This window comes from Ostrea edulis, chromosome 1 (assembly GCF_947568905.1).
Source record: "Ostrea edulis chromosome 1, xbOstEdul1.1, whole genome shotgun sequence".
In the NCBI taxonomy this organism is placed as follows: Eukaryota; Metazoa; Mollusca; class Bivalvia; order Ostreida; family Ostreidae; genus Ostrea; species Ostrea edulis.
The window spans coordinates 2,293,657-2,321,156 of NC_079164.1; the positions used below are offsets into that span (position 1 = coordinate 2,293,657).

Here is a 27,500-nt window from a genome sequence, read left to right on the forward strand (position 1 = left end):
TACTATAATACGTCCCATCTACAGACGGACATACAGACAGTGCTTTACCATAATACACCCCATCTACAGACGGACATACAGACAGTGCTTTACCATAATACGTCCCATCTAAAGACAGGTATATAACATGTTCAATTGGTAATGCATGACAGACGAAACACAATGAAGGATGCAGACCAACAGCAATGGTCACTCAGGTAACCTTAAAATGCATTCCTGGAGTGTCAGGTACATGTAATCTACTGTTAATTCTGTAGGTAACTGTATGTAAACTGGTACAATACAGGCAGCTATAACTCTTGTCTTTGACTACGAACCAAATTGACAACATTCAAACAACATTTAATATGTACAATAACATCATTAGCAAGTGCTGTATTATAATTTACATATATCGTCTAAGGGAAATAACTGTAAAATCTGCCTTGATGCTCATTACATGAACTAAACTTTTTACAATAAAAATGAATACTTCTCTGACTCTTCTCAGGACACCGACTGATTGCCACACCTCAGCAATTTTCAATAAAGTGTTCAGTCTCCAACAGCAGGCAATGATAGGGTGGTCAATTAAGAACATTTCTTCTGCCCATTCATACAAGTCCCTAAAAATTTTCAAAGATATTGAGAATGTAAATGAGGATGGGATGATTGAGTCACATGTTGCCAGCTGATGAATGTCAAGACACTCGGGAGAAATTATTCCCAACATGAAATCCCTGTTTAGAGTGAGTGGCACCTGCTATAACCCCCTGTACACATTATGTACTCGGGTGGGTGAGTCATTCTTGCAGCTAGCAACACAACCTGTGTACTCCTTCCTTAAAAGTGTCACCTCAAAGCATGAAATAATTAAAATGGTGACAAAGAATGAACTTTGCTGAAAACATGGTCACTTACTAGATGACAATGAGAAAACGAAGACGACGTCGACCATTGTCTTAGTTTTACATGACAAACAAAATCTAGCTTAATTAGACTCATTTTTAAATATTATCTTTAAATTATGTAACAAGAAGACTTGATTTATTTCTTCAAGAGATTATAAATACAGTGTATATATATTTTTCTTTTCTTAATTATTTGCTAGCAGTTAACATGGTTATTAGGTACAATAATATACTATGTGTTAGTAAGTTTAACAATGGATGTTTGAAACCTAAGAACTTGTTTTTAAAAGTATTTTATTATATTCCTGAATCATGAAAGAAGTAGGTACAGTTTCTAAAGTCATTTGGCCCAAAATATCGATGATTTCACTTGGAGTTCAAACGCTGGCATTCAAATAAGGAATGGATTAGCAAACCCAAAATTCCCTCAGTTTGATCAGCAAAATGATTTGTGTCATATGACGAGAGCTAGAAGTTGGCATAAAATTGCAGAAATGCCATTTTTAATGAAAATATCCAAAAATTCAGATGGTTTTCCCTTCAGAAAGCATACAGCGCATGCATCGAGCAAATTTATATCCAAGTGTGTTTTTTATCTTAAAATAATACACAATATATATATATATCATTTTGCTCGACAAATTCACACATCTTTTCCTGGACAATAATCTGTATGACATTTGACAGTTTTCAGGGTTATTTTGATAAAAAGGCAGGAAATGTCTTATTCGTGATGTCCAATTAGAAATGTCATTCTAATTTTGTTGACATAGTATACCTGGCATATATTTTACTGTATTAATTAGGGCTATACGGAACTTGGATATCGGCCTGGATAGCTCAGTGGTTAGAGCACCTTACTTGTAATGCAGGGGTCCCGGGTTCGATTCCCAGTCCAGACAGATATTTTCTCCTCTCTCCTATACTACATTTTGGTGCCGTTGACCACCCCTGCTCTTGCAGGTGAAGGTCATGTCAGGGGCGAAAAGAATCTGGGTTGTGTGTCTTCGAGGGCGAAGACTATTTAAGGAGGGAGGAATGTAGTAATTAAAGCTATAAGGACCGCGGATATCGGCCTGGATAGCTCAGTGGTTAGAGCACCTGACTAGTAATGCAGGGTCTCAGGTTCGATTCCCGGTCCAGACAAAGATTTTCTCCTCTCCCCTATATATACTACATGACTTTCTTAAATTAAGGTTAATTTCAGACACATTTTATAGAGAAAACATTTTTGGGCCTTTTTATGTATACAATCGTACTTTGTTCTTTGAGCCAGCCGTTTTCATATTCATTGGGGCCAAGGGGTGGTAAAAGTTCTCTAAATGATTATTCAAAAAAATAAAGTTGATAGGATGTAAAACTAATTTAAAATAATGTAGCTCTGTACCTTGTAATGCTTCTTGAGAAACTTCTCTGACGGGACGAACAGTCCTGCATGGTCACTCATCTGATAATGGACTAGGCAGATCCATTCCATGTCTGTGTGCAGGGTAGTGCTACGATCCCCATCATTAGCTTAGTGGACAACATCCTAGATAAAATAGACAATAGGAATTAAATAAAAAACATAAACAAATATCTCAGTACAAAAACAAAACAAGCGAGACACAAAGTAGACAGGATTACGAGCCCGAGACAAAAAAGTGGACACCCTGAGCAGCGTTCAAATCCAAATCATTAGTTTTTCATTTATTCTTTGATATTAATATTCATTTAATTATTACACTAAATGATGCATTTTTGATGCTGTGCCCCACAACAAAACCCCAGAGGTGGATATTGTGCATCTTCCCCTACCTGGACTCAGGAGTTGCGATGTTAACTATGAATCTACAAGACATTGATATGCTAGTACACATAATTTTAAAAAAAAATAGAATTCATCATGATTTGGTCCTTTAAAAGATATTCATTAAAAATGTCTACTTTATTCATACATAATAATTACAACTCTTTTGTGGCTCCATCCTAATCCCAGGGGTCATTTATATTTAAAAATATGTTAATATTCAAAAATTCTCCTCCAGGATCATTATATAATGGATATTCAAGTAGAGAACGCAATTCACCCTCTGTTGAACTTGAGATACAGTGTTGACAGACTCTTTCACATAGGCAGCTGTGACCCAAACCAGTGGCGAATGTACAGGGGGTTAACCCCCCCGCCCCTTACATTTGATTGAATAATTTTATAAAAAGAATATTTTTTTTTATCATTTCATGGTCTTCGAAAAAAGTACACATTTAGGTCACACCCCTTTCAAAATTGACTAGATCCGCCACTGGTGTAAACAAACTCAAAGTTACGATACGTTAGGCCCAGGATGACAATCCCATACTGGCCATAGATATTTCTTTTCTGCAACCACAGGAGTCGGCAATTGTATCAATAAAGTAGAAATATATGAGAAATGGGCATAAATACTACCACCGAGCTTCATATATTTCTACTTTATTGATAAAATTGCCGACTCCTGTGATACAACTCACAAATACTATAAACACAGGAGTCTGAAGTTTTTTCAATAATAGAGCGAAAATGAAAAAAACTAGTAGGGGGTGTATTATTTTTTTATTTTAGCTCTATTATTGAAAAACCTTCAGACTCCTGTGCTATAACCAGACGATATATTTAGTGTATTACCTAATAGCACTGTACCCGACAGTCAGTTTTGCTAAGTACCTGTAAAGATCCCTAAAATAAGCTTTTCTTCAGAATTCAGCATCCATTTCCGTTTTCACGGCAAGTGTCTTCTGCTTCTTAAAGAAAGACAACTCTTGTAGATTTTTAGTGGTGTAAATGAACACGGAATGAGTTGCATTTCTTGATAAGAAATCAGAGGCGGATCTAGAAAATTCCTTCAAAAAGGGAGGTGAATTGAAGACCGCAAAAAAGCAAATGCTGGTAATTTTTTGTTGATAACGTTCAAATAAAACCCACCCACTAGATCCGCTACTGTAAATTATGTAGTGCTCAGCTAAAATTATCATTTCAAAATAGCAAATTCACATAATCTTCGCACTCAACACTTATTAAAACTTGTCAGAATATTGTAGAGCCACGCATTATTTTTTACGCTTTGGCTGTAAGGTTGATTTGAACGAACTTTTCTCACAATATTCAGATATGAAATAAGCCACGGGAATGCAAGCAGTCATTTAAAACCCCTGAAGACACCCCCCCCCCCTTAATTGATTTGTAAATGACAAATGATATACATACATTCATATTAGGTCCACCCCGATGTCCGAGCTGTGATTCTGCAATTTAAATGTTAAAGGAGATTTTTTCCCTAAAAGTGAAAAGAAAATATTTAAAAGTGATAAACAAAAGTTTTTGCAATACATTAGTGAAAATATGTCTTGTGTGTTAATGTTTCACCTGTCTGTTAATCAGGTCCAGTACAAAGACTATTTCCAGGGGCGGATCCAGGAATTGTGGTTACGGGGGGTGGGGACACTTTATGAAGCAGTGGGTCCAGGATTTTACAGATTTTATGGGACTTAAAATATTTCTCCTATAAAGTCATTTGTACAATTTTTTTTTTCATTTTAATAAGGTGAAATTAATAAAATGACCCAAATTTTTAAGACCCAACTTTAAGTTAACGCCCCCAAATTTTACCTGTTTGATGATCAATGATAAGCCGCCGGTCAATCAAAGTTTTAACAATAGAGCTTAGGTTGACTGACGTTTGCAGAGACTGTGGTCTACTGCTACCTGAGAAAGGTGTTTTGATAACAATCATGGCTAATGATGACCGGCGGTTTGTAGATCTCAAGGAAAGCCCCGGTATACCTAAGCTTTGATAGCATTGACTTGTACATAGAATATTCTAATGGCTATCGTCCCCTACACAATGCTATTTATCTTTGTATTTTCTCTCTCCATCTATTTACATGTATTACCTGTATAGTTTAAACAATCAGAAATCAAACAATAATAATAATAATAAAAAAAAAAACAACAACAAACAAACATAAGTTAATGGAATATTTTCTATTAATGATTTATTATGACTTTATATTGATAAAAAAAGGAACAATTCTTTATTGACGCAGCACATCAACATGTAATGGTTATATTGCCCATGCGTAAAACTGTTACAGTAGTAAAAAAAAAAAAAAAGCTTCTGTTTGGGATACCACATGGATTATAAATTACACAATCAGAAATCAAACTATAGTAAAATAGCATAAACAAGTTATTGAGATATTTCTATTTATAATTTATTACGGCTTTATATTGAGAGAGAGAGAGAGAGAGAGAGAGAGAGAGAGAGAGAGGGTATATAAATTTAGAGAGAGAGAGAGAGAGAGAGAGAGAGAGAGAGAGAGATGTGTAAAACTGTAGCAATTGTAGTAGGGTGAATTAATATCAATAATTTATTTTATTTTTAGTGTAAATAAAATATGTAAGTTGCAAAACATAAACTTTTATTGGATTATATAATGGTCTTCCATATTTCTCTATTTAGATATGTAGTAATGTAATTATGACCTTAATGGCTTTCCTTATGATTAAACCATGCATGCAGTTGTTGTTCATGGTCTATTTAATTCCTTTTGGTTGGCTAAGCTTAGTGTCAAAGGTTATATGTCATGGGTTTTGTGAGTTCTGTTGGATTTTTAGATAGTCAGTTGTATTCACTAGCAGAGTGTTGAAGGGTGGTTTTCTTTGCATATCTTTTGACATCTTTTTTCTGACTTGAGAGCTGCTATTTACATGTCAGAAATAGATTTAATTCTTCAATAAACTCATAACCTGTCACGGATGGTCTGTGTGGTCATTAGAACCGGTTTGCAACCCCGTAACAGAAATGGCGCCCAACGTGGGGTCAGGTAGCTTTCTGTTACGGGGTTGCAAACCGGTTCTAATGACCCGTGAGGACTCTTTCCATCCAGGGTCTAATATTACTATCTTGGAACTGTAGTGTTTTCCAGTCCACATCCATGCACACATCCATGTTTAGATCTATCTGCACTATGTCAGTTGTATTTGGACTGCCAAAACTTTCGATGCTAGCAATGTCCAGTTTCTTGCATATCGACTTAACAGATTCTTTAGATAATGGAATCCGAGACAAGGAATCGGCATCCTGATTGTTTGCTCCAGGCCTGTACCTGATGTCAAAATTGTAAGTCCCTAATGCTGCAAGCCATCTATGTCCTGTTGCGTCCAGAGTGGCAGATGTCAACACATAGGTTAGTGGATTGTTGTCTGTTAAAACTGTAAAAGAATTCCCATATAAATAATCATGAAATTTGTCCACTACAGCCCACTTCAACGCCAAAAACTCTAGTTTATGGGCTGGGTAATTCTGTTCTGATTTCGACAATCCTCTGCTTGCAAATGCAATAACTTTTTTTAAACCGTCATGATCCTGGTAAAGCACTGCTCCTAAACCTTGTCCACTTGCATCTGTATGTAATTCAAAAGGTTTTGCAAAGTCTGGATAACTTAAAACTGGAGTTGATGAAAGTTTTGTTTTCAATATATCAAATGCTGTTTGTTGTCTTTCACCCCATTCCCAATCTTTAGCATGTTTCTTTTTCTTTTTCTTTGATGTACTTGGAAATAATTCTGTGAGAGGTTTGGACAACTGACTGAAGTTCTGAATGAATCGTCTGAAGTATCCCGCAAATCCAATAAATTTCCTTACATCTTCTGCATTGGTTGGTATTGGCCAGCTTACAACTTTTGAAATCTTTTCTGGGTCTGTTTCTACACCTGATGCTGAAACGACATGTCCTACATATTTAACTTTTTTCTTGAAGAAAATACACTTTTTCGGAGAAAGTTTCAAATTTGCCTCTTTAATACGATCAAAGACGAACTGCAGTCTCTCTAAATGCTCTTGAAATGATGAAGAAAAGATGATCACATCATCAATGAAAATGCAACAAATTTTCAAATGTAAGTCTCCTAAAACTTCCTGCATTAAACGCTGGTATGTGGCAGGTGCTCCAGACAGACCAAATGGCATACGGTTAAATTCATATAATCCTAGCGGCCCTACCGTAAATGCTGTTCTCTCCTTATGTTGCTCATAAATTTCAACCTGATGATATCCCGACTTCATATCGATCACGGAGAAGAACTTATTTCCTGCTAAACAGTCTAACATTTCCTCAATTCTTGGTAAAACATACGCATCTTTCTTTGTCCTTTTGTTTAGTTGTCGATAGTCGATGCAAAATCTTAAGGAGTTATCTTTCTTCTTTAATAAAACTACATTTGACGACCATGGAGAATGAGATTTTCTAATAATTCCGGATCTCAAAAGTATCTTTAAGTGATCTCGTACTTCGTTGATCATTGCTGGGGGTATTCTTCGATATCTTTGCTTAAAACTCTTCTCATCATCTACCTCAATTTTATGATAAACATTAGCAGCATGTCCAACATCGGTGTCACTTTCTGAGAATAGGTCACTATACTTTGCTATAAGATCTTTCCCTTGCTGAATTTCATCAGTTGACAATTCGTTCTCTTCCAGTGATATCTTGTTCAGGATATCTATCGATGGGCGTTTAATTTCCTCATTTACGTCTTGTTCTAATACTGGCTGAATCTCGCATATAATTGACCTTGGTTGAATGATAACAGTTCTGGTAGTAACATTGCTGATGTATACGTCTACTGGATCCAATCCTCTTTTACTAGTATCACACTCTATCAATGATGGTTCTATGTCAAGATCTTTGTTGAGTTTTGTCTCAGTTGTAGGATGTAGCATTGCTAATGTTTGTTGGTATGGTATTGCCTGATCTATACAACCCTTAACAACTATCCCGGAATTTGGTTGTACTCTGACTGTTGTATTCTCGGCACTCCTAACTAATCCTAATCTATAACGGTTTTTCCTTAATTCCTTTTCTCTAAGTAAAATAGCTCGAAAAGATAAATACCATGGTGTTGTCAACTTTGATTTCTCCAAATATTTGTCTCCATGTTTCTCCTGAAACAATTTCATTAAGGTATTCAAAATATTTGTCCCTAATAATATCGGTACTTTCTGGTTGTAAGGACTATCTGGTATGACGAGTAGAATTGATGTTATTGGTTTCATTTCTAACACTTGTAAATCAAGTGTAATAAAGCCTTCGTAGGGTAAATGTTGTCCATCAGCGCATTCGATTTTTAGCAAAGATCCTAAATCTTGAACAGGAATTTCTTTGAAATGATCTTCATAAAATTGTTTACTAATCGTAGAAACTGTGGAACCTGTGTCAATGAGTGCTTTAGCTTCAATCCCATTTATTAAGATACTTGATTCAGTTGGATCTCCACATAATCCAGGTGGTAAAGTATTTTTTTTTTTTTTTTTTACATATAACTGAGGTTTGTAGATAGATATTTACAATCATGGTTTAGTACAAGTATTGAAGTTACTGATTTGAAAGAGTGTTGAGAGAGAATCTGATGCAAGAAAGATATTAACATTCATTAACTTACAGTGACTTTAATAACAGGATTGTGACTGAATATTTACTACCTGTTTACTAATCGTAGTAAACGTCAGGTAGGTAGGAAGGAACTTCCTCAGCCAGGCCTCTGTCTCCGTTAGGGGGTTGGCAACAGGAAACGTTCCTTGGGAAAATGAAGATGCTCATGAACATGGCTGAGGAGAATAAATGGTCCCCAAGCGTGTTCGATGGGAAACTAAATCAACTTTTGACAGACAATCACTTTCTCTTTAAATGTCCCAGCATGAATCATCTATGGCAATTCCACCATGGAATTGCTAGCCATTTTCAAGAAACGTTTCCTGTTGCCAACCCCCTAACGGAGACAGAGGCCTGGCTGAGGAAGTTCCTTCCTACCTACCTGACTACAGACGCCACCCCTGCCATTACTACCATCCTTCAAGTGTACACTGACTACGTCAAGTCGGTCATGTTTCACCTCGAGGAAGTAGAGAACCACATGAGCACCGGAAATACAGCTGACATCACAAACTTTATGTCTAAGTATCTTGCACCACATCAACTCCAGTATCTGCAGTCCTTATTTGAATTCCTTAACAGCAACGTCATCAAAATGGAGGAAATGGGAAATATCCGGAAATCCAACAGTAGATGTACGGAATTCAACGGACGATGTGAATAAGATGGACTTCTGTGATATCTAAGTGACGAAATAAAATTGAAAAATCATAAAAAAAATAAAAAAATAAAATAAATTATTGATATTAATTCACCCTACTACAGCAATAATATAGATAGATGAAATAATATGGCTTGACAATAGTGTTGCATACGTATGGCCATAATTACTAATTTAGTCAATGATTGAGAGTAAGGGAGAGAGAAAAGGGGGGGGGGCATATTGAGGGGTATCTTGATCATTCTTCATTTGTTTGTACATGTACATAGATCTACTTGGATTTATTCATTCTCTCGAAACATTGATATTTTACCTACTACACCCACGTCACTGCGAACTCCCAGGACACCACGAAGTGCCCGGAAACACCGGGTTATATTATATTTAGGAAATTATTTGTATACGATATATAACAGTTTAATTTTTAAAGTTTTAAAAAGCACAGGTTTAGAAATGGACTAAACCCGTTATCTGCAATATGTGGTAGTTTGGGTTTTACTTTTACTTTTATTTCTGGATTTCGATCCCGATGTAAATTATTCACCAGTTGTATTTGACCACGCCCACTTTATCTTTTGGCCAATAACTTTAATGACAGTTTCTATTGTTTAATTTGCTATATAAAGCCATGCAGCGAACAATTCGTTGAAGCGAGACAGCTGGCCTTGCTAGCTACTTTTCTCCTTCCAATCTTCCTATACTGGAATCACGTCTTGTTCGTCCGTTTTTGTCCTTAACTTTGCCCTTGTAGCTTACTAAATTATTATATTACCTTTGGGTTGGGAGATTTCTTGATTTTATAGGCTAAGTTATAGGATTTAGGAGGTTGTCTTTGTCACATTCATACTGGTAATAAATTCGTAAAGTGTTATTTATCTTATTTTCATTTCAATTGAATTTATTTTCAAGTTTAAAATCATGGTGTAGTTGGGTCGTTTCGAAGTCGCCACTATCAAAATAAAATAAAACAAACACAACGCGAAGTACAGACTATACGAACGCCAGACATAAATATGACCAAGTTTGAAGGTTTACAGGAAATAGAAATGCGGTATGCATGTATTTTAAAATTTTAATTTTTTTTTGCACAAATCAAGACACTAAGCATAATTTGTGATAACCTGAGAAGTTTCCTGTGTATATCATAAAAATATACACAACAACTGCTCTCTTGGCCAGGAAAATTCCAGGTAAATAACATTGAACATGGATAAGCTCTGCCCACATTCATTGATCCGTGGAGAAACCTACGGTGCTTTTTGGGGTCTTTAAGGGTTTTTTGGAAAAAATTAGGTTCTCCTAATAAAGTAATTCAAGAAATCAAAGGATTTTGTCATTTACTTCTTCGGGGGGGGGGGGGGGGGGGAGGGGGGGGGGGGGGGGAGAAATTATTGCTTCTTTTATCGTTTAGTACATTTTCCAAAACAAAACACCGCGATTTACCTTAAATTTGAAAATTTTAGGGGGGGAGGCGAGCTGGCTGCACCCCCCTTTAAACCCGCCACTGATTTCTACATACTTAGCTACTTTTAGCTACGTTGGTATTTAAACCTACTCCAGGTACCTACTTTTACCCACCTTTTCCTTTGCTTGCATTTCGTGGTCGAACGCAGGAACGGCGCAATATGGTGTGTACCAAATTTCTTGATTCACTTACACTGACGATGAATACCACAAAAATAATGGACAAAAATGATTACTTTCTAACCTTTCAAATTTGCATCAATAACAGCACTCAGTTCCATTCTCTAGGAGCTTAGGATGATGATAACGATCACCGTGTATCACCGACACCAGATATTGCTACCAGTCGAAGCGAGGATGTTTGAAATAATAACACACCAAGATGTGAATTCCTTCTTTTTAAACCACTTTTTATACATTTGCTGATGCTACCACTTGTTGGAATGTTTCAGACTTACTGTCAATGAGTTAAAACTTACACGAAATGACGTGGATTTGGTTTTATATCTTAAAATTAGGCGCCTTGTACCTGTAAAACGAAGGGATATCCTCTTCTGTTTGTGACCCATATGTGAGATATGTATTGTAATACCATATTTTTATGTATATGTTAGAAAAAGAAAAGAAAAAATACTGTGCGTAAAAAGGGTGGAAGTATTAGACTATGTGTCGATTATAGACAATTGAACAAGAAGACCATAAACACTGATAAAGGACGCATATCCGCTTCCAAGGATCGAAGAGACTCTGGACATGTTACACGGCGCCAAGTACTTTAGTTCTATCGTATATAATCTGCAGTGGTCAAGTAGTAAACACACCGGATTGGCAATTTCAGAACACAACAACCCCGGTTCGAATCCTAGCCATCCTAATTTTTTCTTCTTTTTCTAACATATACATAAGAATATGGTATTAAAATGCATATCTCACACATGTACCATTTTAGTGAATTTAGTTCACTGTTTCCCTGAATGAATCGTCAGAATATGGTATAATGTGTGCATTAAAATCACTTTTAGTCCATAAACTTTGGATTTATGAAAGAAATAGGCAATATTAATTCAGGTTCAATGTACGGCGAATTGTTATTCGCTGTACGGCGTATTGTAAAAGACAACTTTTTCACTGTACAGCAACTTGCTAATCCAACAATTGCAGAAATATACAACGTTAGGGTTAAAATAGCAAACATTGGCCCTCGTACTCATCTCGATTTAATGCGGTAAGCTTTGTAAGAGAGGAATCTTAATATGCACTTGATTTCCATTATCATCATGTTCTTTTGAAACAAAATACAGTCTAAAGTAATGTACAAAGCTCTATTCCATTCGACTTTGTATTGTTTTGTTCTTTGTTCGAATGCATTTCACCACTGCGAATTATTGGGGAACGAAATAACGTCATCAGTGACGGATTTAGACCCCCCTCCCCCCTTTGTGACTAAACCTATATAGACAACATCCAGAATAGTATAATATTTGAAATAATGCAAACAAAGAAGTGCAGCAAAATAAACAAATTAAATATTTGTTGTTATTTATTGATATTATGGAACTATATAAAGGAAAGCAAGATTTACCCATAAGACTCCTTAAAACTCTGGAGCTCCCAACCTATTCCCCCTTTTAACAACTTCTGGATCCGTCGATCGATGGTCATTGAACAGAATTAAACTAACGACTAGAAGGTCGAAATTTAAATAAGTGCCTTGAATCTGCCTGGATGACGAAGCCATTATGCATGAATTTTCACGTTTTTCTTTGTTGCTTATCATCACACATAAATTTCGCAAAGTCTATGATCGTTATAACGATTTAGTTTGCCAATGCAATACAACCTATCATGGGTCAATTGCTATCTGACGTGTTTCATACCGATTGTTAGGCTGTTCCTGGCACACTGATTTTGGCTACGGATAACTCCGTTTACCTGATCAAGATATATGGCTTATGACGGGTGTCACCAGTCGACAGGGGATGCTTACTCTTCCTAGGCACCTGATACCACCTCTGGTGTGTTCAGGTATCCGTGTTTGCCCAACTCTCTATTTGTATTGCTTACAGGAGTTTTGAGATTGATCACTGATCGTTATCTTCACTTTTCATACCTTCAAACTAGACAATGATTCCTTATATCTATATTTTAATTGAAAATGAAGATATGATTGATTGTATATATTGTTTAATGTCCCGCTCGAGAATCTTTCACTGATATGGAAACGTTGAAAAAGAGCTATGAAAATACTGCCAGATAGAAATTGAAATAATCATGGCATTTCATGTTAATTTCCATATTTTAACATTCACCGAATCTTTTCTCTTATATTTCTTTTGAAATTGACATTGCTTTCATCATGCAATAAATACATGTTTGTTGCAAACTAGTCCGATCCGGTTCTCTAGTACCACCTATCAGCACAATCATTACCAATTATTCTCTCCCTCCGTGCCCTCGTGCGAAAATAACAAAACTTTTGACTAATTGGTAATAAAACACAAAAAGGTTGATAGGTTGGTTGCGTTCGTTACAAGATCGCACAATACAAAGGTGTAAGTAATACTGGTGTTTATAAGCCCAAGTTCATTGAAACCAAAATCTTTTGTTCGATGATATCCTTTATGTAACCGTCCTTAGCTTTGTCTGTCACCCAACGACCATGAATTTTCAAAAGTCGTTCCAAAACGTTATTGTTAGAAGCTGCTCAAACTATGTAAAGACTATTTAGAATTATCAAGGCCAATATCATCTAAATAAAATAACAATAACTCCCGTGCTCTTGTATATGATAGAGGTTTTGAGTTGTTTGCGAGTTTGTATGCATTTGAAGATTTGATAAAATTAATAGAAGTAAACAGAAACTCTTTAAAAGAGATACCTAATCCTGCAATGTTTGTGTATTTTTTCAACCAAAAAATTTGACACAATTTGTCGCTCATATGGATTTCTGCTAATTCACTGAAACGTAGGAAGCCGGAAAATCCGAGTAAACACAAAACAAAGGACCTTAACGTTAATAGATTATCTGGGTCACTGGAATAATCCTCCTCCAATTCTTTGAGGATGTCTATTGTGATTGGTTCCTGTTTGTTAACTGGTTTCGCCAGTAAACGCGTCCCGACTTCCAAAATTAACTTAAGGAAGCTATTTTCACACGGATGAGAATTAGACGAAAGTTGGTGGGTCCAACTAATGCTATAAAAATAAGCTTCTAGAACCGAAGTTGATATTCTCTGTTGTACTAAACCACCCAAGAAAATTGCTACTGTGGGGACGGATGCAGGAAGATGCTCAAAAGAATGCGCTGAACACCAGTTATTAAATCTAGTAAAGTATAAATCATACTTCTAATTAGTAGACGCCGATCAAAAGCGAACCTGGGTTCCAAAACAAAGAATAAAACTTATTATCTTTGTTGTTTGTGTTGCTAGCGAAAACATCAGAAGTAAATGGTTCCAACGATTGAACAACTCAAAAATTCTATAGTTTACACCCCAATCGTCGAAATCGAAAATTTTGCTATAATAATCAGATTCTATGTTTTGTTCCCTTGGGACCCAGGCCACAGATAACTCTATGTTATTTCCTAAACAGTTAGAAATAGAAAACGCCATGTTATGTAATAAAACATTCGTACTACCTACGTGAGAAATTCTAACTACGTTTTGATTGTCTGAATATAACTTAACGAATTTGTTCGAAAACTTTTCTCCGAATGTTTTCAACAAAAGATCTACAGGTTTTAGTTCTCTAAATGTTGAACTCTGCCCCAGATCTGCTGGTTCGAACATGAAATGAAATAATTCTTTGTTCTCGCCATCTAAGAGAATGCCGCTACCTGCGTAATTGCTCGCATCGGTGAACACAATCCTCTCTGGTGCACGAAACCTTTGGGAGATTACTCTAGGGGGACGTAGATATTGTTTTTCTGCCAGAAATCTAGCTCACTGATAGTTTTGAAAGGTAATAGGACTGAATCGTCCCAAAAAGAGCATTAGAAATCAATGTGGATAAATTTCTAGCTGTCATTTGACAAACCGGGCCAAATGCAAACGTGAATGAAATTATAGTGCCAACCACTGAAGCTAGTTCTCTAGCTGTTACATGTTTCTTAACACGCAAATTACGAAGTTTGTACTCTGGAATACTTAATTATATAAAACCGAGTTCGAGATTCCATTCGAAACCAAGCCATCCTATGCTTTTCACTGGATGCCAAATACTTTTTTCTTGATTGACTAAAATCCTGCTTTTATAAGATCCGATTGATTACTGAGTGAAATTTTCTGGCAGTTAACTTTCGGAATCGCAAACCCAGCCATCGTCTAAATACATGATGATTTTATATGCTTGAGCTCACCAATGCAAAGCTAAAGGTCTTAACACTTTGGTGAACCTGTAAGCAGCGCTGCTTAACCCAAATGGCAAAACTGTAAAAGTGAAATGCCGCACCGTGTCATTGAAATTCCAAGAGAGGCCCAAGTATTTAAAATGATCTGGGTGAATATTGATATGGTGATAACCGCTTGTCAGATCGAATTTAATCATGAAGTTATCCTTTTTCGAAAAAAAAAGAGTTAAACCTTCTAAAACGCCCTCAAACTTGAATTTCCTTTTATAACACAGATGTTAATAACATGTCTAAGATCAAGAATCTGTCTGAGCTTTTTATTCAATGACATGGGCACGGTTAGTGGATTTACACAATGAGAAGGCTGAAAACATTCTGTGACCAAATTTTTCTTCAAAAGATCAAGGATAGCCCTTTCAACAAATTTTGTGTTGTCAAGAGCCGATTTGTTGTTTGACAAAAATATTTTTTTCGGGTAGAAAATCGAATTCTATTCTATAACCAAATCTAATAACATTGTCTATGTAATAAATAGATTCCCAAAAGTCAGCATAGTGTTTTAATCGATCTTTAAGACAGTTGTAGGAGAAAATTCAGAATTACGATTTCCGTCATTCAAATAAGAGTACTCAACTTCACTGTTGACTTGCTGTTGAGGCGGACATGTTGGGTTCAAGCAGTTCCAAATTGGATTGCGAACTTATCTGGGAGTTGGCGCCGATGGCTTGCATCTGTTCCGTGTACGGACAGAACTTTGCAAAATGGCTTGGGAGCCTGCAGTAGTGGAAGAGTTTGGTCGCTGAGGACGACGGATTAGGTTTCTTGTAACTAGGCGGCTCTTGGAGGGTACTCCTGTGGAAAGCCGTATTTCGAATTGCCGAGTAAAAGCTGCTGGTTAGACAGACCGTCGAATGTGCCGGATGATCTGGCGAATTGAGGCTTGTGGTATGGGGACTTTCTCTTTTTTGCTGCGGCTGCTCTTGATATAGATGAGCGGATTTTGGCGGCATCCTCGCTGTTGTCAGCAATATCGGAATCAACATATTCCTTAACAGTGCCCCAGCCATGTTTATCTGCTATGCGTAGAAGTTTGTTCCTGTGACGGAGGTTTTCAGCAGTTCAATTGCGGAACTGAAATCCCCTGCAAACAGGTTTTTTTTTTTTTTTTGGGATACATTATCTAGCCCTCGTAATCTGTTCTGGTTGAAAGTGAATTGGATTTTGCTTCCTTCTCCACGGAAATCAGGATTACTTGGAGACTTGAACTTGTCCTGAATTTCGCCCAGAATTGCTGAATTTTGCTTTTCAAGAGCCGTCTCTAACCTCTTATTTATGGAAAGCCATAGGGGACCCCCAGGTCATGTTCTATATATTTCATTGTAAATCAATCCTGGCCGGCCAGGATATGTTATCCTGGCCAAGTCAGGATTGCAAACATGACCAGCCATGATTTTCAATCCTGGCACATCCTATCCTGGCCGGTCAGGTTATGATTTCAATCCTGGCCAATAACATGGTCATCCAATCCTCACCTGGCCACCCAAACCTGGTCGGTCATGATTTCAAACATAACCAAGCCAGGATTGATAACCTGGCCATCCAATCCTGGTCATGATTTTCAATCCTGGCCAAGTCAGGATAACCTGACCATTCAATCCTGGTCGGTTATGATTTCAAACATGGCCAAGTCAGGATTGATAACGGTAAACCTGGTCGGTCATGATTTTCAATCCTGGCTAAGTCAGGATTGCATTGCGCCAGGATATATGACTTCTAAACGCAGTCAAGATTTCTCAAGCGTCGCCAAGATTGGCCTGGCCAAGTTGCATGTTCGAATGATTCAAACAAAAAAAACGCTGTCAAGATTTCCCAAGCGTCGCCAAGATTTATTACCCAAGATTTTCGCTGATGAAGATTTATTAGGCCAAGATTTTCAAGGACTTAGATTACATCATTCTATCTGCACATGCTGCATGCCGCTGCACTGAAGACTCAGAAGTTATTGTGATAACAAGGTGGGTGGTTTGTGTTTTTCGTTCAGTTATATAGATCAAGTCATTATGTTTCTACATCGCTTTCGCCTTAAATGTATTTAATTAATCATTACGCTACTCTCTATAATTAATGTATGTGTGCCTATCGAGGAAATTCGAGTCAAAACCAAATTCGCTCATCTCATATTTTATATGTTGACAGTGCTACCGTTTGAGCGAGCGCAGCTTCTTGTATGTACATATTTTGTAATGTTCATGCTTTGATCAGGTTCAATTCAAACAATATCTATTTGCCAAATACTCATGACATGAATTTTCTCTCGGGGTTTTATATAAAAAAAATCATTAAAACATGTATGTACATGAATGTGACTGAAATATTTTTATGCTATATATACATTTTATTTCTACTGCCTTCACTATGACTTGCTTAACCTTTGATGCACGACACTCCTCTGGACTGTATGCTCTCAGCAGTCTACTGCCTCTATACGTATTTCTTTTTTTTTTTATTCTCAATCTTTTCAAGTTACGAATTGTATGATAAAAATGCCCAAACCTTTCAAGTTTGTAAAATTGGGTTTAAACAGCACTACCTTTGAATATAAAATGCATTTCAATATAATGATAATTTAACACCCCCCCCCCCCACCACCACCACCATGCGCACCTATCTGATTTTTAAAAAATATGAAATTCATATGATAATCTCCTTGTAGCAATGGTATGTTCCAAAAGAGAAAATTAGAACAATATTAATTTATAATGAAGCAATCTTCTTAGGGTTTTTGTTACTGATCCCTGCTTCACACCAAAGCACGTAGCGGGAAAAACTATACAGAATAAAATTATTTCTAATAATCCTTAAGCGGTAAAGAAATTGATAATTTACAATCATTCATTACATTTAACTTTATAAGCTTTCATCAAAAATAAATAAAAACCTCATACATGTATAGACATATAATTTACACATCAATGCAGCCACTGATGTGTATTCCAAAGGGACTCAACTTGTCATACTGGTCTAGAAAATAATGAAGGTCCTGAATGCAACAATATTAATATGATACAAAATATTTGTCAGACGAGTCAGATTGCATGCTCAATCTTAATTTTGATACTTGTATATATATTTGATAAATAATTTTTTTTGGTTTCAGTGAAATCCTTATATTCCCTGTCTAACTCTTAATCTCAGAGCAGCCTTTACCTGGTCATAATTTGAAGAAAACTTCTGTATATCACATGGACTAAGACTTCTTGCCCATTGACATGACTGATTTATTTAACCTTTAAACGTATCCCCAGGTCAGGATTTGAATTAGCTTAAATCTACCATTAAAGTCATATGCTAGATAAAGATAAAAATTAATACATGTACTTGCATAGTAATATTGAGCAGACAGTATATTCCTATGTCCAGTTTGACCCTTGACCTTTGACCATGTGACGTCAAAATCAATAGGGGTTATCTTCTTCTAAAGATATACCAGTGTACCAAGTTTGATGACTGTCAAGCAAAGGGTTCTCTAGACATTGAGCGGACAGTATATTCCTATGCCCAGAGTAGATTGACCCTTAAACTTTGACCTGAAAAACAATAGGGGTTCTCTTCTATACTCATAACCAACCCACATATTAAATATTATGATCAAGTGAATGGTTCTCAAGATATTAACCGGACAACATGTGGTCTACCAACCAGCCAACAGGTGCAAAGTAATATGCCTCTCTTCTTTGAGGGGGGGAGGGGGGGGGGCATAAAAATGCACTACCCAAATGGTACCAAATATTTTTTTCTTATTAGAAAATGCATTATATTTGTGAAAAATGAAAACATATATTACCTACGTACAATGTATCCATATATAACTCTTAATCTAAAGAACATGTCTGATATGCTTCTGTCTGGTTTCAGATGCATTTCAAGCTGAAATAAATATATATAAATAAATAGCTATAAATCTAACTGCTTAAAAAATCTGAATTTGAGAAACTTTCATAATCATAAATTATTACAATGCTTTCAAATTATATCTTGATAGACTAGTGCACTTACAGAATTAATCTGAAAACTATGTAAACTGATCTTAATTATCATGATTTAATTTCTACATGCTCTGAGAAATTTCAAAAACAATGAAGAATGATATTTGATAACTCATACAGTCAGGGTCATTCAATAATACTGGACATTCATTTCTAGTCTGTGACTGGATCTAGCCAAGAAATAGTCAAAATAATTCTTCCATAACATTGAAGGTCCAAAGTTTTTAGCTCACCTGAACCGAAGGTTCAAGTGAGCTATTCTGATCACATTTTGTCCGGCGTCCGTCTGTCTGTCTGTAAACTTTTCACATTTTCGACTTCTTCTCCAGAACCACGGGGCCAATTTCAACCTAACTTGGCCAAAAGCATCCTTGGGTGAAGGGCTTTCAAGTTTGTTCAAATGAAGGGCCATGTTCCTTTCAAAGGAGAGATAATCACAAAAATGCAAAAATAGGGTGGGGTCATTTAAAAATCTTCTTCTCAAGAACCACTGGGCCAGAAGAGCTGAAATTTACCTGAAAGCTTCCTGACATAGTGCAGATTCAAGTTTGTTCAAATCATGGCCCCCGGGGATAAGATGGGGCCCCAAGGGGGGGGATCAAAGTTTTACACACACATATATAGGGAAAAACGTTAAAAATCTTCTTCTCAAGAACCACTAAGCCAGAAAAGCTGAGATTTACATGAAAGCTTCCTGACATAGTTCAGATTCAAGTTTGTTCAAATCATGGGCCCCTGGGGTTGGATGGGGCCACAATAGGGGATCAAAGTTTTACATACAAATATATAGGAAAAATCTTTTAAAATCTTCTTCTCAAGAACCACTAAGCCAGAAAAGCTGATTTTTACATGAAAACTTTCTGACATAGTGCAGATTCAAGTTTGTTCAAATCATGGCCCCCGGGGATAAGATGGGGCCCCAAGGGGGGGGGGTCAAAGTTTTACACACACATATATAGGGAAAAACGTTAAAAATCTTCTTCTCAAGAACCACTAAGCCAGAAAAGCTGAGATTTACATGAAAGCTTCCTGACATATTGCAGATTCAAGTTTGTTCAAATCATGGGCCCCTGGTGTTGGATGGGGCCACAATAGGGGATCAAAGTTTTACATACAAATATATAGGAAAAATGTTTAAAAATCTTCTTCTCAAGAACCACTAAGCCAGAAAAGCTGATTTTTACATGAAAACTTTCTGACATAGTCCAGATTCAAGTTTGTTCAAATCATAGCCCCCGGGGATAAGATGGGGCCCCAAGGGGGGGATCAAAGTTTTACACACAAATATATAGGGAAAAACGTTAAAAATCTTCTTCTCAAGAACCACTAAGCCAGAAAAGCTGAGATTTACATGAAAGCTTCCTGACATAGTTCAGATTCAAGTTTGTTCAAATCATGGGCCCCTGGGGTTGGATGGGGCCACAATAGGGGATCAAAGTTTTACATACAAATATATAGGAAAAATCTTTAAAAATCTTCTTCTCAAGAACCACTAAGCCAGAAAAGCTGATTTTTACATGAAAACTTTCTGACATAGTGCAGATTCAAGTTTGTTCAAATCATGGCCCCCGGGGATAAGATGGGGCCCCAAGGGGGGGGGGTCAAAGTTTTACACACAAATATATAGGGAAAAACTTTAAAAATCTTCTTCTCAAGAACCACTAAGCCAGAAAAGCTGATTTTTACATGAAAACTTTCTGACATAATGCAGATTCAAGTTTGTTCAAATCATGGGCTCCGGGGGTTGGATGGGGCCACAATAGGGGATCAAAGTTTTACATACAAATATATAGTTAAAATCTTTTTCTCAATAACCACTGAGTCAGAAAAACTTATATTTACAAGAAAACTTTCTGACATAGTTCAGATTCAAGTTTGTTCAAATCATGGTCCCCGGGGGGTAGGATGAGGCCACAAGTGGGGGGGGGGTCAAAGTTTTACATACAAATATAGAAAAAAGCTTTAAAAGAACCATTGGGCCAAAGAAGTTGACATTTACATGAAAGCTTTCTGACATAGTGTAGATTCAAGTTTGCAAAGGGTAGTTTGGGCCATAATAGGGACCAAGGTTTTACATGCAAATATATATGGAAAGTCTTCAGATATGGGCCAAGGTGACTCAGGTGAGCGATGTGGCCCATGGGCCTCTTGTTGTTAAGGTCACTTAATTGCTATCTGTTTTTGTCTGTCGCTGTGCATATGTGCAGGTGTGTGTCATTTGTAAACTTCTCACATTTTCAATTCATTCTCAAGAACCGCTGATTAAAAGCTGATTTCAATTACACTTGCCACAAAGTATCCTTAGGTGAGGGGAATTCTTTTTTTTTTCAAATGAAGGGTAGTGCCCCCTTCCAAGGAGAGATAATCAAGAAAAGGTGATGTCATTAAAAAAATCCCTTCTCAAGAAGAGTTGAATCTTATCTGAAAGCCTCCTGACATAGTGTAAATTCTTTTTTTTTAAATCATGGCCCCTGGGGGTAGGGTGGGGCCACAGAAGTGGATCAAAGTTTGACATAGGAATATATAGGAAGAAATCTTATAAGATCTTCTCAAGAAGGCCATGGCTGGCCATATTAAAATTGGGAGCATCCTTAAATTGTTCCGATTCCAGTTTGTTCAAATCAAGACCCCCAGAAGTACGATGGTTGAAATATTACATACGTAAGTTTAAAAAAAAAAAAATTGGCTATATATCACAATTATTGGCTATATCGAATCTGTTATAACATAATGCAAGCATGACTCCTATTATATCATCTGTATAGTTCATTTATCTGAGCATTATAACCTGTGTGATTGATTTTCTATTTTGAGGTATGAAGTTGATGAGTTCAAATTAAAATACAGCATCTGTGGACTGTGGAGCTAAGAGATTTTAATATTTTCCTGCACATTTTCAGACTCTAGTTCAGTATTGTTACATGCAAATTATCAGGACAGAATTGGAGGAAGTGAAATTTGCTTGAAATAACCATCGGATCAGGAAGCAAAAAATGGGAGATGTTGTTCCTGGGATTCCAGAATTCCTTTATCATGTTCCAGAAATGTTAGGTTAGTTTATTTTGGTAATGTGATACGATTAAAGAGTGAAAATTTACCTCTGCTTTTTGGAAAGTTGATTGTAAATAAAACAATCTTTTAAAACAAAAAGAAATCAGTTATTAGATAAGACTCACATAATAACTGTTATTCCATGGTAATACTTATTTCAAAGAAACAGCAATATGTAGCCTGATATGTTATCCCTTTCTATCTAAAGTTCATACAAATTATTATAAACCTTTCCTAATACATGTATGTACAGCACCGATTCCAAAGAAATTGGATAGATTAGTCAAGACTCTGGATAAGACAACTAAGAATTCTTAAACAATTAAATTTACTGATTGCAGAAATGAACTTTAAGTAGACATCAAATTAGGGAAAATGTTAGAATACACAATATTTGGATTTGACATTTTTCACTGATATGTATCTCATGTATTCAAATTAAAAGAATGTAGAATAATTATCTCTAGATTAAAATTGTACACCAGACACTGACATCAGAATATGTAATGGAGACTTTCATTTGTAATGTTTGATTATCTGGCTTTGTGCCAGATAAGGCTCGATGTCTGAAGACAGGAGATAAAATAAACTCTTTTAAAAACAGCAAGGTCACAAATACTTTATCGATTTATTCTTACTTAACCTTCCTCAACTTATGTTGCATTGTAAGCTTTTCCTACATGCATATTTATACCCCCCGAACGAAGTTCTGGGGGGTATATAGGAATCACTCTGTCTGTCTGTCTGTCCGTCTGTCTGTCTGTGCAGATTCGTGTCCGGGCCATAACTTCTTTGTTCTTTGACTTAGGCATACCATATTTGGCACACAGGTAGATCACCATGAGACGATGTGTCAAGTATATTTATGACCTTGACCCTTGACCTCAAGGTCAAAATTAAAGGTTTTTTACAATGGATTTGTGTCCGGGCCATAACTTCTTTGTTCTTTGACATAGGCATACCATATTTGACACATGAGTGTATCACCATGAGAGGATGTGTCATGTACCTTCATGACCTCCATATGACCTTGACCTCAAGGTCAAAATTAAAGGTTTTTACAATGGATTCGTGTCAGGGCCATGACTTCTTTGTTCTTTGACATAGGCATATCATATTTGACACATGAGTGTATCACCATGAGACGATGTTTCAAGTACCTTCATGACCTCTATATGACCTTGAACTTTGACCTCAAGGTCAAAATTGATTATAGGGTTTTGACATACCATAAGACATGGGTGTATCACCATGAGACTATGTGTCATTTACATTCATGACCTCTTTATGACCTTGACCTTTGATCTCAAGGTCAAAATTATAGATTTATGCCATGGATTTGTGTTCGGACTATATCTTCCATTTTCTTCTACAAATGCATACCATTTTTTTACACCCAGGAAAGAGGTAATTTATACCTATTAACAACACCCTTTGGGAGATTGGGGTAAGCGGAGGGTATTCTTAGTGAGCATTGCTCACAGTACATCTTGTTACATTTAAACTGTCTCTTAAAGTTTTCGTTATTGTGTACCCTGACAGAAGTCTGAATCTCGAGCCACTAAGTTGTAACTTGTTTATATTGAAAAAATCTGTTTTCATTACATCTTATTCTGTTTTACTTCTTTCTAGGTATTCCAATTGTGAATGACGAAAAGTTTAAGTTCCTAAAGGACCAGTGCTGTTTTAAAAATGACTTGGATAAGGACATTCAAGAATCTCTTGATGTTATATGCGATCATCACCGGCCTTCATCAGTATTTGAAGGCAAAGCAATGTACATTTCACTGAAAGATATATTGGAACAGTATATTTATCAGTAATTTATGATGTTTTGGACTTTATGGCAATTCTGACAAGTTCAAGATCACCGACAGAATTTTTTAAAAATAAAATCCAGTTAATGAATCTAGAATGGATAAATATTGGAATTTGATACTTCAAGCAAAGATTAATATGATCTAAAGATATTTTTTCGTTTTAACTTTGTCTGAAGGTAATTCGGACAAGTTAAGGTCTTAAGGCAAAAAGTGTTAATTTCATGTCAGTCCCATAACTTTGTATAGGGGATACTCTGCAAGTTTATATTGCATATAAGATTACTTATGACCAGAGAGTGTCTCATTATTTATTTTTTTGTAACCAGGGTGATTTTGGCAAGTTTGTGGTCACTTGTAGAAGTTTGTGAGCTCACAGTGCCTTTAGTTTTTTGTATTCTTATTATTGTTATATGACCTCCTGGTCTTTTATGTTTCCACTGTTGGATGGTTATTCTATGCAAATTTCACTTCTTCCCATACTTTTTGCCCTACTCTATTTATGTGTCTTAAGTTTTGTAGACAATTTTTGTATTTCTTTTTTGTCAGTATTTCAATAATTTGACCTTTCATTATGACCATCTATGAAAGAAATTATGCATATTATGGAACAGTCTGTGCGAAAAGGTAAACCCGACGATTGCCTCCAAGCGATCACTGTAATTGAAACTTTGTGTAAAAACAAATTTTCGTATTGTTAAGAGTGATTTTCTTCAGAGAAAGTTTATTTGGAGATTTTAGATTCTTTATGGTGATTCCCCCCCCCCCCCTTCCCCCGAGAATTCTATTGTTGATATACTTTAAATTATTAGTAGGAAACCGATGAGTGATAGCCTACCTCATATGACGTATTATGGTATGGCGTCGTCCGTCCCTTGTGGGCAGGATACAGACTGAACCATAAGCCCTAGGACTTTACAACTTGGTACATTTGATCACCATGATGAGAGGAAGATGCCTATTGTTTTTCAAGGTCAAGGTTGTAGTATCGCTTATTAGGAAAACCTTGTGGGCAGGATACAAACCGAACCGTAAGCTCCAGGATATTATAACTTGGTATATTTGATCACCATGATGAGAGGAAGATGCCTATTTTTTTCAAGGTCAAGGTAATAGGTTTACTTAGTAGGAAAACCTTGTAGGTATACAGACCGAACCGTTGGGGCTAGGAGTGTCAAATTTAATATGCATATACCTTATTCCAAGTGGAGGAAGCCTATTGTTTCTCAAGGTCAAAGGTCAAGGTGGTTGTAGCAGGATACAAATAAAACTGTTGTGGCTAGGAATGCCAATACTTTTCTTTTTCAAGTTTAAAAGGTCAAGACTGTTAGATGGCATGCTTCACTTGATAATTTGGTGCTAAGTATAGCTTGTGAACTTCCAAGTTATACTTTATTTGTATATAATTTGAGATTCTCCTGCAAAAAAAATGGTGATCTGCCTCTACAAAAATAGTTATGTTCAATATTTTTGACCATTTCAAACTGAAACTAATTACTGAAATAAACACATGAAATCAAATTGTATTGCATTTCAGTATACTGTACCTGTACTTATACTTTAGCACTAACTGTTTCAAGCAAAGGTGTGTGGTATATTAGCATATTTATGAAGTAGCGCATTCTAAGGCTATCCCTCTTTATATCTTGATATCCATTTCTACAAGCATAATAATGAATTAGCTCACAGAGGACAGTGCTAACTTCACTAAATTATGAATTCCACTAAAATATGTTTTCCTTGAGCAAAATCTACGGGCGTATTATGCCACGTTGGCGTTGCTCTTGTTATACCATCTTGACCTGTCACTTAGTCATCTTGAGTTGTTCCCCTTTGATTGTGCTATGATTTTTATGTCGATCTAGTATATCTGGTTGTTGTGACAATAATAAATTCTTGTCTTGTTATATGCAAGTCCTCAGTCAAGTTGTATAACATTTTGCTTGTTTGTTTATTGATTCAAATGAATAAATGTATTAATTTTATGAATATGTGTCTCATTCCAATTAGTATTGTAGATTGACTTCTATTAAGGTATTGGTAGGATGAAAGGTGAAGATAACGAACAGTGATCAATCTCATAACTCCTATAAGCAATACAAAATAGAGTTGGGCAAATACGGACCCTGGACACACCAGAGGTGGGACCAGGTGCCTAAGAGGAGTAAGCAATCTCCTGTAGATGGGTGATTGGTCACACCCACGGGGAGCCCTTTATTCTGATCAGGTAAACAGAGTTATCCGTAGTCAAAATCAGTGTGCCAAAAAGGACCTAATAATCGGTATGAAACATGTCTGACAGCACTTGACCCAATGATAGGTCATATTGACGAACTAGATGGTTATAACGACCATAGAATTTTCGGAATGCTGACTTCAATCAAGACTATTGAAACCCCTGTAAAACTTGTTTGTCAGTAGCTTGCCTCAATTTAAAAACTGACCATACGCAGAACAAGTTCTTGCATATCGAATCAGTTGAGATATATAAACACCATATACAGGTGATACTGGAATATGCAGGATCTGTGCAAAGATTTGAAAAAAAGGGGGGGGGGGAAGTAGGACAGGTTACTTTATGATGCTGTAAACATCCTTTTTTCACTGGGTCATCATTTCGTGGAATCGCAAATTTTGTTCAATTTGCAGGTAGAAAATTGCAGATTTTATGATAATTACTGTATGTTTTAACTGCACATCAAGTATATTTGGAAAAGTTGTTTCCACAGTTAAGATTTTACCTATCATGATATTGTATCAAAGTCCAAATTTGTTGAAAGGACTCTCATTATATCGCAAAGTAAATGTTACATGTACCTATTGTGCAAAACGTGAGATGCCTCTTGGACACCAAATTAATCATTGAAATTTAAAATAATGTAAAGTGATCTTGCTGTCCGCCTTGGCTGCAATGATGTAGCCCTATCTGATTCTTTTTATTCCGACGCTTCCGTGATCCTCTCCCAAAATAAAATCGGAGAGGGCAACATTATTGCTGCTATGTCTGCCTCAGCATTAGAAAAATATTCTAATATACCTACTTTCAGAAAGCTTCAAGGGCTTTAATAGCAAAGCAGCCTTCCATCACATTATCTCCATGCATATTTTCATACATATACAGAGCTTTTCCCTCGCAACATGATTTCATTCAAGGAAGTTTTTTCATAGAACGAGTCAAATGTCCACTTTATAATTAACACTGTTCTTGACTTTAGTCCCAGGATCAATGACATTTTTTTAGCTGGCTCGCAAACATCTGTGCAATAGACTAGGTCAAACAATAGTGTTCAGTAAAACTCTGTTATAAAGATCTTGGCTATAAGGAAATGTCGGTTATAAGGAATTTTTCATGATTCCTCTTGGTAACTTTTTAAAATCTTCCTTATTTGGATATAAGAATCTTGGTTATAAAGGAGGATAAATTTGAGGTCCTAGTGATTTCCTTACAACTGAGTTTTACTGTACTCTTATTGTACATGACCTGCTTTCCTTAGTAATTACTTACACCTAGAAAGTTTAAGAATTGAGTTTGTAGCACTTTATTTGTAAATATTTCAGCTCCAGTTAACTTTTCACACTTTTTCTTGTTACTTTCGCCTGCACAAGATATTTTTGTCGAGTCACTCACCAACTCTTTTGCAAGTTGAAGACTGAAAAGTCATACGGTACATGTACTTTTGAATTGAATTGTCATCTTCACCAGCAAGGATGCATGTATATACAGACCAGTTACTGCAATCCTTTGCAGACTTTTTTGAGGATACAAACAAG

At 36.3% G+C, this 27,500-nt stretch overlaps 2 long non-coding RNA genes and 1 other non-coding gene across 3 annotated transcripts in view; 2 read left to right on the forward strand and 1 right to left on the reverse strand.

Moving 5' to 3' along the window:
• The window catches only part of LOC125662006 (uncharacterized), a 10,406-nt gene extending 7,040 nt beyond the window's left edge, over positions 1-3,366 (reverse strand). The window contains exons 1-3 of the long non-coding RNA XR_008798911.1: positions 2,960-3,366; positions 2,278-2,720; positions 473-605 (exon numbers count right to left, since the gene is read on the reverse strand). This is a non-coding gene — a long non-coding RNA (uncharacterized LOC125662006). The remainder of the gene's footprint in view (positions 1-472; positions 606-2,277; positions 2,721-2,959) is intronic.
• On the forward strand, positions 1,720-1,792 carry Trnat-ugu (transfer RNA threonine (anticodon UGU)). Its single transcript has one exon. It is a non-coding gene; the product is annotated as a tRNA-Thr (tRNA).
• Positions 3,367-15,458: 12,092 nt separating the features above from the next.
• Positions 15,459-23,689, forward strand: LOC130050510 (uncharacterized). The gene is made up of 2 exons (XR_008798914.1): positions 15,459-21,912; positions 23,545-23,689. It is a non-coding gene; the product is annotated as an uncharacterized LOC130050510 (long non-coding RNA).
• Positions 23,690-27,500: the final 3,811 nt, after the last annotated feature.